General features: G+C 50.9%; 2 pseudogenes; both read left to right on the top strand.

The window, feature by feature from the left end:
* The first annotated feature begins 384 nt into the window (after positions 1 to 384).
* On the top strand, positions 385 to 6,987 carry LOC140213188 (uncharacterized; annotated as a pseudogene).
* Positions 6,988 to 7,277: 290 nt separating this feature from the next.
* LOC140213187 (uncharacterized) lies at positions 7,278 to 8,890 on the top strand (annotated as a pseudogene).
* Positions 8,891 to 9,356: the final 466 nt, after the last annotated feature.

Below are 9,356 nucleotides of genomic sequence, written 5' to 3'. Positions count from 1 at the left end.
TTCAGTATTTTCACATACGGCTCGTCTACACCCTGATTCCGCAATGCCTCCATGACTGCTGAGGTTTCGACTGAATCAAACGCTTTCTCGTAATCAATGAAAGCTGTATATAAAGGTCGGTTATATTCCGCACATTTTTCTATCACCTGATTGATAGTGTGAATGTGGTCTCTTGTTGAGTAGCCTTTACGGAATCCTGCCTGGTTCTTTGGTTGACCGAAGTCGAAGGTGTTCCTGATTCTATTTGCAATTATTTTAGTTAATACTTTGTAGGCAACGGACAGTAAGCTGATCGGTCTATAGTTTTTCAAGTCTTTGGAGTCCCCTTTCTTATGGATTAGGATTATGTTAACGTTTTTCCAAGATTCCGGTACGCTTGAAGTCATGAGGCATTGCGTATACAGGGTGGCCAGTTTCTCTAGGACAATCTGCCCACCATCCCACGAGCTTTCGACCATCGTTAAAGCGGGCGAACGCGTGGAAGGCTGGTCGACGGAAGCAGTTGGTGATACGATTGTGCTGGTCAAACTTGTACTGGAAGATGCTATTCCTCACCTTGAAAAAGGCCTGACAATATCAAGCGAGCTTGAGCTAACTGTTAGTGCGAACGGCCTACTTGTGCCGTCAACCATCTATGCCAAAAATGCGTCCATCCAAAGGACTTCACATCTTGACTTGAAATATATGCTCAGCTGCACAGACAAAATGAAACCGTGCGAAGGTATCCCCGCCAAGCTCTATCCAGAAATCGAGTCATCAACGGCTGCCACGAAAGGCGGCAAGACGTGGAGACGGAAGACGTACTACCATAAGCTTAAACACCACCTGCCCAGAATGTAAGATGCTAAGTAAACTCTTCATGGGCAGTATGAAAAAGCGCCAGCACCAAAAACCAAAGCAAAGAATTATCTGTTTGAAACCATTGCGTCGCAAAGCATTACGGTCAACACTTAGAAGAGAAAAAGTGAAACATGAGCTTGCGGTCGTGTAGAACTCCCTTCGCAATATCACTGAGGCGAAGATCGACAGTGCCCTCCACGTTCTCCCAGCAAAGCAGCAGCTCTTGTTTAAGACAGCTTTGATGGCATCGAGGGCTCAGGCCAAAAAAGTGAGGTGGTACGAGAATGAGTGGCTAATGACCTGCCTTTTGCTACGGATATCAAGTCCAAAAGCATACACCCTAATTTCTGGCATGGAACTGTTGCCGCTTCCTTCCAAGGCACGCTTGCAACAAATAATCAGTGGCATCCCTTGCAGGTTCGGCTTCAATGAAGTTGCCTTGAGGAGTATTAAGCTACACTTGCACGTCAAGGATCAGCTTAAACAGTATGGTGTGTTACTGCTTGATGAAATCAAACTGAAGCAGGTTTTTGCATTTAACAAAGCTTCCTGCAGAATGGATGGTTTTGTTGACGATGGTGACCTGAAAGCCGCAAACCCAAATCAACTCGTAGATCATGCACTAGTTCTCATGTTCGTGCCGCTCTTAGAGGGCTGGGGCCAACCGAGAGGAAGCTTCGCAACAAGAAGAGCAGCGCCTGGAAGGACCCTTTCGGCGCTTGTACTGAGCACCATCCTTGAGTTGCGCAAGAAGAATGCCTTGGTGCTTGCTGTAATCAGTGACGGGGCCGGCAACAATAAGTCATCGTGGAATCATTGTACTCGACGTACTCGACGAAGCGTCGTCGGAGGTTGTAGTGTCGGCTGTCGGTCCTCTGCTGGTTCTTGATCCGCAGGCGGGCGAGCTGTCGGGCTTCTTCGGCGCGCTGGAGATAGGTAGCGACGTCAAGATTCTCCTCGTCAGAGATGTGCGGCAGCATGGCGTCGAGCGTCGTCGTCGGGTTCCTGCCGTAGACCAGCTTGAACGGCGTGATCTGTGTTGTTTCTTGCACCGCCGTGTTGGAAGCGAATGTTACGTACGGCAGGACGGCATCTCAGGTCTTGTGTTCGACGTCGACGTACATCGCTAGCATGTCGGCGAGGGTCTTATTCAGCCGCTCCGTAAGACCATTCGTCTGTGGATGGTAGGCAGTTGTCCTCCTGTGCCTTGTCTGACTGTATTGCCGAATGACTTGCGTGAGCTCTGCTGTAAAAGCCGGTCCTCTGTCCGTGATGAGGACTTCTGGAGCACCATGTCGCAGCAGGATGTTCTCGAAGAAAAATTTCGCCACTTCGGCTGCGCTGCCTTTTGGTAGAGCTTTAGTTTCAGCGAAGGGGGTGAGGTAGTCCGTCGCCACGACGATCCACTTATTTCCGGAAGTTGATGTCGGAAACGGTCCCAACAAGTCCATCCCGATCTGCTGAAAAGGTCGGTAAGGAGGCTTGATCGGCTGTAGTAATCCCGCTGGCATTGTCGGGGGTGTCTTGCGTCGCTGACAGTCTCGGTATGTCCTGACGTAACGGGCGCCATCGGCGGTTAGGTGCGGCCAGTAATACATTTCTTGTATCCTCGATAGCGTCCGGGAGAAACCGAGGTGCCCAGCGGTCGGATCGCCATGTAGGGCGTGCAGTACTTCTGGACGCAGCGCCGATGGAACAACGAAAAGGTAGTTGGCGCGGACTGGTGAGAAGTTTTTCTTCACGAGTAGGTTGTTTTGAAACGTGAACGAAGACAATCCACGCTTAAATGCCCTAGGGAAAACGTCGGTGTGCCCTTCCAAATACTCGACTAGGGCTTTTAGCTCCGGGTCCCCTCGTTGTTGTTCGGCGAAGTCTTCCGCGCTCATTATTCCAAGGAAGGCGTCGTCATCCTCGTCATCTTGCGGCGGCGGGTCGCAATGGGGGCGCGTGATAGGCAATCGGCATCTGAGTGTTTTCGTCCGGACTTGTAGGTTACAGTGATGTCGTATTCTTGTAGTCTGAGGCTCCACCACGCCAGCCGTCCTAAAGGGTCCTTTAAGTTAGCTAGCCAACACAACGCGTAATGGTCGCTGACCACTTTGAATGGCCTGCCATAGAGGTAAGGGCGGAATTTTGCTGTAGCCCAAACGATGGCGAGGCATTCCTTTTCGGTTGTAGAATAATTGCCTTGCGCTTTTGAGAACGACCGGGTAGCGTAAGCTATCACGTCTTTATGTCCATCTTTTCTCTGGACTAGGACGGCAGCGAGGCCTAGTCTACTGGCGTCAGCGTGGATTTCCGTATCGGCGTGCTCGTCAAAGTGCGCAAGTACGGGCGGCGACTGCATGCGTCGTTTGAGTTCTTGAAATGCGGCAGCCTGCGGCGTTTCCCACTTGAACTCCACGTCACATTTACTAAGCTTTGTCAGCGGGTCAGCAATGCGTGAAAAGTCCTTGACAAATCGCGTGTAGTAGGCACACATGCCAAGAAATCTACGCACTGCCTTCTTGTCGATGGGCTGCGGGAAATTTACGGTGACAGCTGTCTTCTGCGGGTCGGTGCGGACTCCAGACTTGCTGATGGTGTGGCCTAGGAACAGAAGCTCATCGTAAGCTTAGCGGCACTTTTCTGGCTTCAGACTGAGCCCTGATGACTTGATGGCCTCGAGTACTGTTGGAAGCCGCCTGAGGTTATCGTCGAAATTTCCGGCGGAGACAACGACGTCTTCCAAGTAAACGAGACAGGTCTGCCACTTCAATCCTGCTAAAACCGTGTCCATCACGCTCTGGAACGTTGCAGGCGCCGAGCACAGTCCAAGTGGCATAACCTTGAACTCGTAGAGGCCGTCTAGGGTGATGAAGGCCGTCATGTCACGATCTCTTTCGTCAACTTCTATTTGCCAATAGCCAGACTTGTCCATCGACGAGAAGTATTTAGCGTTGCAGAGCCGATCCAATGCGTCGTCTATCCGTGGGAGGGGGTATACATCCTTCTTCGTGATCTTGCTCAGACGACGATAATCCACGCAGAAACGTAGGGTTCTGTCATTTTTCTTTACCAGGACAACAGGGGATGCCCACAGGCTTTTCGACTGCTGGATGATGTCGTCGCGCAGCATTTCGTCGACTTGTTCTCTTATAGCTTCACGTTCTCGCGACGAAACTCGGTAAGGGCTCTGGCGGAGTGGTCGAGCGCACTCTTCGGTGTTTATGCTAGGCTTTGCCACCGGTGTTTGTTGAATCCTCGGTGACGTCGAAAAGCGGCCTTTGTATCGTCGGAGCAGACTTCTGAGCTGTTGCTGCTTAATCACGGGGAGACTTGGATTAATGTCGTAGTCTGGTTGGTGAACCCTGGTTGTCGGGGTAGATGCGGTGGGATCCGAGAGGACAAACGCATTATTGGTTTCCAGAATTTCCTAGATGTACGCGATGTAACTCCTGGCTGAAGTTTGTCAGCAACACTTCAGTTTTCCCTCCATGCAGTCGAGCGATTCCTCTTGCGACGCAAATTTCACGGTCTAGCAGTAGACATTGGTCGCCTTCGATGATGCTTTCTACGTCAGCGGGTGTTTAGTGCCGACAGAAATAATGCTGGAGTGAGGCGGGATGCTCACTTGATCATCGAGCACACTCAAGGCGTGGTGACTACAAGAGCTCTTCAGCTGTATCGCTTTATCTTCCGACAGCGTTATTGACTTCGACTTCAGGTCGGTGATTGCGCCGTGTTGGTTCAGGAAGTCCATAAATGACGTCTCCTGAACACTGTTGGAGGATAACGAAGGTGGCAGGGTAAGTCCGGTCATGAATGGTTATTCTTGCCGTGCAGATTCCAGTCGGCGTGATGAGGTGTCCTCCAGTGGTCCGAATTTGAGGGCCTTCCCATGCGGTCTTAACTTTCTTCAACTGGGTGGGGATGTGTCCACTCATTACGGAGTAATCAGCCCCTGTGTCCTCTAAGGCGGTAACTGCGTGGCAGTCGAGAAGCACGTCGAGGTGGGTGGTTCTTTGTCTGGCGTTGCAGCTAGGTCTTGGCGTCGGATCACGGCTGCGTCGTGTTGAAGTGAAGTTGGAACGTCGCTTCGTGAAGTCGTCTTTCGTCGGTGCAGTCTTGACTTCCTGACTTCGTCGGGACGGCGGCGTGTCGTTATGTCGTCGAGATGGTCTCTTCGTCGTCTTCGTCGGCGGCGGAGGATCTTCGTCAGTTCGACGAAGAGCAACCGCACCTCCATCGGTTGCTGCTTTTAGTTTTCCGGATATGGGCTCGCAGAGCGGCCCCGGGCTGGGCCGGTGTATGATTGGCGCTGCGGCGACAGGTAGCGGCCTGGTGACGGCGAACGGGACGGTCGTCGAGGGTTCCACTGAGTGGCGGCGTGGTAGTCGGCGATATCGCGAGGTCGTTCGCCACTCCGTGGTCGCGGCGCGTTAACGGCGAACCCTCGGAGTCCCATCTCCCGGTATGGGTATCGGCGGTAGATGTGCCCGGCTTCTCCGCAGCGATAGCAAAGCGGACGGTGGTCGGGGGCGCGCCAAACGTGTCTTCCTTGGAACGCCGCGTGAGGCTTGGCGTGCTGGTGGCGGGGGTGGTGGTGGACGACGGAACTGTGTCGTCACTGGGCCCTGCCGTGGGCGCGGAGGGGGAACGTGACGGCGGTCATCGCGTGCGACTGAGGCTCCAGCGATTCAGGGCCTACGCAAAGTTGTTGTTGGAGTTCCTCACGTACGACGTCGGCAATCGAAGCCACTTGAGGCTGTGATGAAGGCAACAGCTTCTGTCTTTCCTTCCGCACGACCACTCGGATAGTCTCGCGCAGGTCGTCGGTGGCCAGTGACGCAACTCCGGCGTAATTTATCGAGTTCGTGCGGTGGTTGAATTGCCGGTTCCGCATTTCCAGTGTCTTCTCGATGCTAGTGGCCTCGCGAAGAAACTCGTCGACGGTCTTCGGTGGGCTTCGTACCATTCCGGCGGAAAGTTCCTCCTTTACACCACGCATCAGTAAGCGGACTTTCTTCTCCTCGGACATTTCCGGGTCGGCGTGGTAGAATAGGCGGCTCATTTCTTCTGTAAAGATCGCGGTGGTTTCATTAGGCAGCTGCACTCGGCTTTCTAGTAGTGCTTGGGCTCGTTCTCGGCGTACGACGCTTGTGAAGGTCTGCAGGAAGCCGCTTCGGAACAGGTCCCACATCGTTAAGGTGGCTTGTCGGTTCTCGAACCACGTCCGGGCAGCGTCTTCCAATGCGAAGAAGACATGTCGCAGCTTGTCGTCACTGTTCCAGCTGTTCAATGCAGTGACCCTCTCATACGTATCAAGCCAGGTTTCCGGGTCTTCGAATGCTGAACCGCGGAACGTCGGAGGCTCCCTGGGCTGCAGCACGATGGGGGACGCTGGGGCTGACATTGTGGTTGCCTTGGCCACAATCTTCTTGGTCTTCTGAGGTAGAAGTCCGTGCTCCCGGGGCAGCTGCTGAAGACGGCTGCTTGCTCAATGGTCCGGGGCTACCATGGTGTTCTCTTTGCGGTCCGGGCTGGGATCACGGCTTGTCGGGGGCGTCCCGTACATGGACGAAACGCACCTCCACCAGATGTCACGTGGTGGTGACGTTGAATAACACAGTAGCGATACTGTGAACGACAAAACTAACTTTTATTGGGCGAACCTGTGCCCACAAAACAGGCTACACTTATAGCACAACGATAGCGGCGAACACGGTCGGCGATCGTCGAAAATCTGATCAACGGGTCAAGCGCGTCGGCTTTGATACATCAATCGTCGAATGTTCCGGACTAATCGCAGCGACCCGCGTGTCTTCGACAAAGTTCTACACCATTCGCATCACGCGATGAAACCGGATAACACAAGGTTCGGCGACAACAGACCGCCCGGATAGAAGCATCGATAACTTTCCAGAAACTTCGGATACATGAGGCTCGTCCCGCGCTGCGCGATAACATTTGTTAGGCGGCGAAACGTGGTCTCCCGATAAAGATAAGTACACGTGTCAATATCTTCGTCTGCGATGTTCCCCATATCATGAAGTGCATCAGGAATCATTTACGGAAGCACAACTATGGAAGGGTGAGAAAGAACACCATATTGATTGTTTTGAGTTTTAAAGTTTTGTTTGGTTTCTCTCAGGCCGGTCATCATGAAATCAACTTTAAACATTACAGTGCACTTTGTGAAGAAGAAAAGGATAAATACGGGAGAGTAGTCCCAAAGCTGACAAAAGCCCACGTTGCCTCTGACAATCTTCGAAAGCATAGCGTCAGACTAACTACACAGGTCTTTATCACTTAGAACATGCATTTTTCACATAAATGAGTGGGTAAATACCATTGCTTCCTTTCATAAGACTAACTGAGATGTCCTTTCTTAACAGCTGTTTAGCCGTGGAACGGCCGTTGGTATTAGAGTGTACCGAGAAGCTAAGGCAGCAGGCATGGAAGACTCGCAAGACACAGAGGCTTTTGCCATGATGCTGAATGACTTGTTTGATGCATTGAACACAAAGCTGCCAGGCAGAAGAATCAGGCGCCAGTCGAAGGAAATACAGGTAATGCGTCATATGGGTGGCTTGTTGGGTGAGTTATTACATTGTTGCGTCATAAAATGGCAGTGAATAGCAATTAAACAACAAAAACCAAGAGAAATTGCAAAGTGATAGCAAGGCAGGGTGTAGCGCCCTTCCTAACTATCACTTTGTTTTTACTCCTCTTTTTTGTTTGTGTTATTAAAAACTTGCGAGCATTCTACTACGAAATAGTGTACCAGACCGCCGCCTTTGAACTTTCTGTGCATTTCCTCAGGGCTATAAACTTGTTACGCCATTCATTTCAGGAGGGTTGCAATGTGGGCTTGTTGGTAATGCATCTTCAAGGGGAGTATGGTAGCGCGATTCAAAGACGGGACAAGAGAAGACACAAAGGGACACACACAGCGCTGTGTGTGTCCCTTTGTGTCTTCTCTTGTCCCGTCTTTGAATCGCGCTACCATACTCCCCTTGAAGATTCATTTCAGGTCATAGAATATTTTTTGGAACTGCTGAACCTGACAGAGCAGAATGCAATTCAAAAGAACCTGAAGCTTTTTGCATCACAACAAACGACAGAGTCGCTGCGAGTAACTCTGATGTCGACTTTAGATATTGTCGATGATCTTCTGCGTCAAGGTGCGCTCTATGTTTTGACAGCCAAGTTAAATCAAGATCTACTGGAGGGAAGGCACACTGTTCACATTTGTTGTGACTGCATTGACATTGCACTGCTAGAAAATTCTCTCACTCGATGTTTTTTCAGCGGCGCTTTGGACTGGTGCGTTCCTTCGGTGGAGATGAGCCCCATCCAACTATAATCAACTTCACGCAGATATTCCGCCTTCTAAGCCCGTATACACATGTTAAAGCCGCGCTACGTAGGAAAGTGGAAGGTGTGCCAAGCCCTGTGCTCGTCGGCGTCAACAACACATTCACGCAGACCAGAGAAGCCTGCAAGTCAAAAGAAAGTAGTCTTCGCAGTGCCATTGAGGCGACGGTGATAAATTGCCTGGAGCCAAGCAGCTCACCAGAATGTGCTTGCAATGAGTACACTTATGCTCGAGGAAACATAGACAACAATGTTGTTTATTATCTGTGTGGATATGTCATTCATAAAGTCAGAAAGGGCGCACAATGTGATGTATGTATAGCGGAAAAGCTCTGAAATCCCAGCACTTGGCTGCGACAGTTACTTAACTCAGTACAGAAGTCTCAAGCAAGGTTCCTTAAAGCACCCGACGTCAAAGATGCTGGGCTTTATGAAGACTGCTAACAAAAGTGTGTCAGCTTCCCTGGACAAGGCAGGCCTTTGCGGAGAGATATTTTGTAAAGCTTTAGATCACCTAGAGGGGTGCTGTTTCCCTCTTCTTGGTTGTGCAGAGCATATGTCCACGCTCACGTGCGAAGTACTGAATTTCTTCATTGTTATGCGGACGCATTTTTACTCCAGGGATATAAACTGTGTACTAGAATGAAGTCACAAGGTAGCTGTAGCAACCAAGAAAGCGCGTCTTTTGTGAATATCGATGCAGCGCGCTTAGATTCATAAATCCGGCGTTGTACTGCTCCTTGTTCTCTTTTTTTCATGTGTACATAAAACAACATGCCACAAGCGAAAAGCCTCACTGTCCTCTTCTATCACCTATTAGCTGCTTTTTACAGAATGCACAATGTAAAAAGGCTATTCTTCAAATACTTAGGGCCACGGAGACCAGAAAAAAAAATCCTGGCATTGAGTCTGCAGCACGCTGCTGCCCTGGGAAGCTTCCGTAGCCAACCGTGGCGGCAGCGCCACCTCGCGAGTGGAGACGGCAGAGGGTCAAGTTCTCGCGCCGCTCCCAGGCGGAGTTTTACAACTGAAAAGTATCTAGTAGCGGTGGTTCTGACGGTTGATTATGAACCCACTTCCCTCAACATAGCAGCCCAATCTCTTCCCATTAGACCATGGTCTACCCATTGACACAAATGGGTGGGAAAACAGAGACA

The sequence above is a fragment of the Dermacentor andersoni genome, chromosome 9 (assembly GCF_023375885.2).
Source record: "Dermacentor andersoni chromosome 9, qqDerAnde1_hic_scaffold, whole genome shotgun sequence".
Taxonomy (NCBI): Eukaryota; Metazoa; Arthropoda; class Arachnida; order Ixodida; family Ixodidae; genus Dermacentor; species Dermacentor andersoni.
This window is presented reverse-complemented; position numbering and strand designations above follow the sequence as displayed.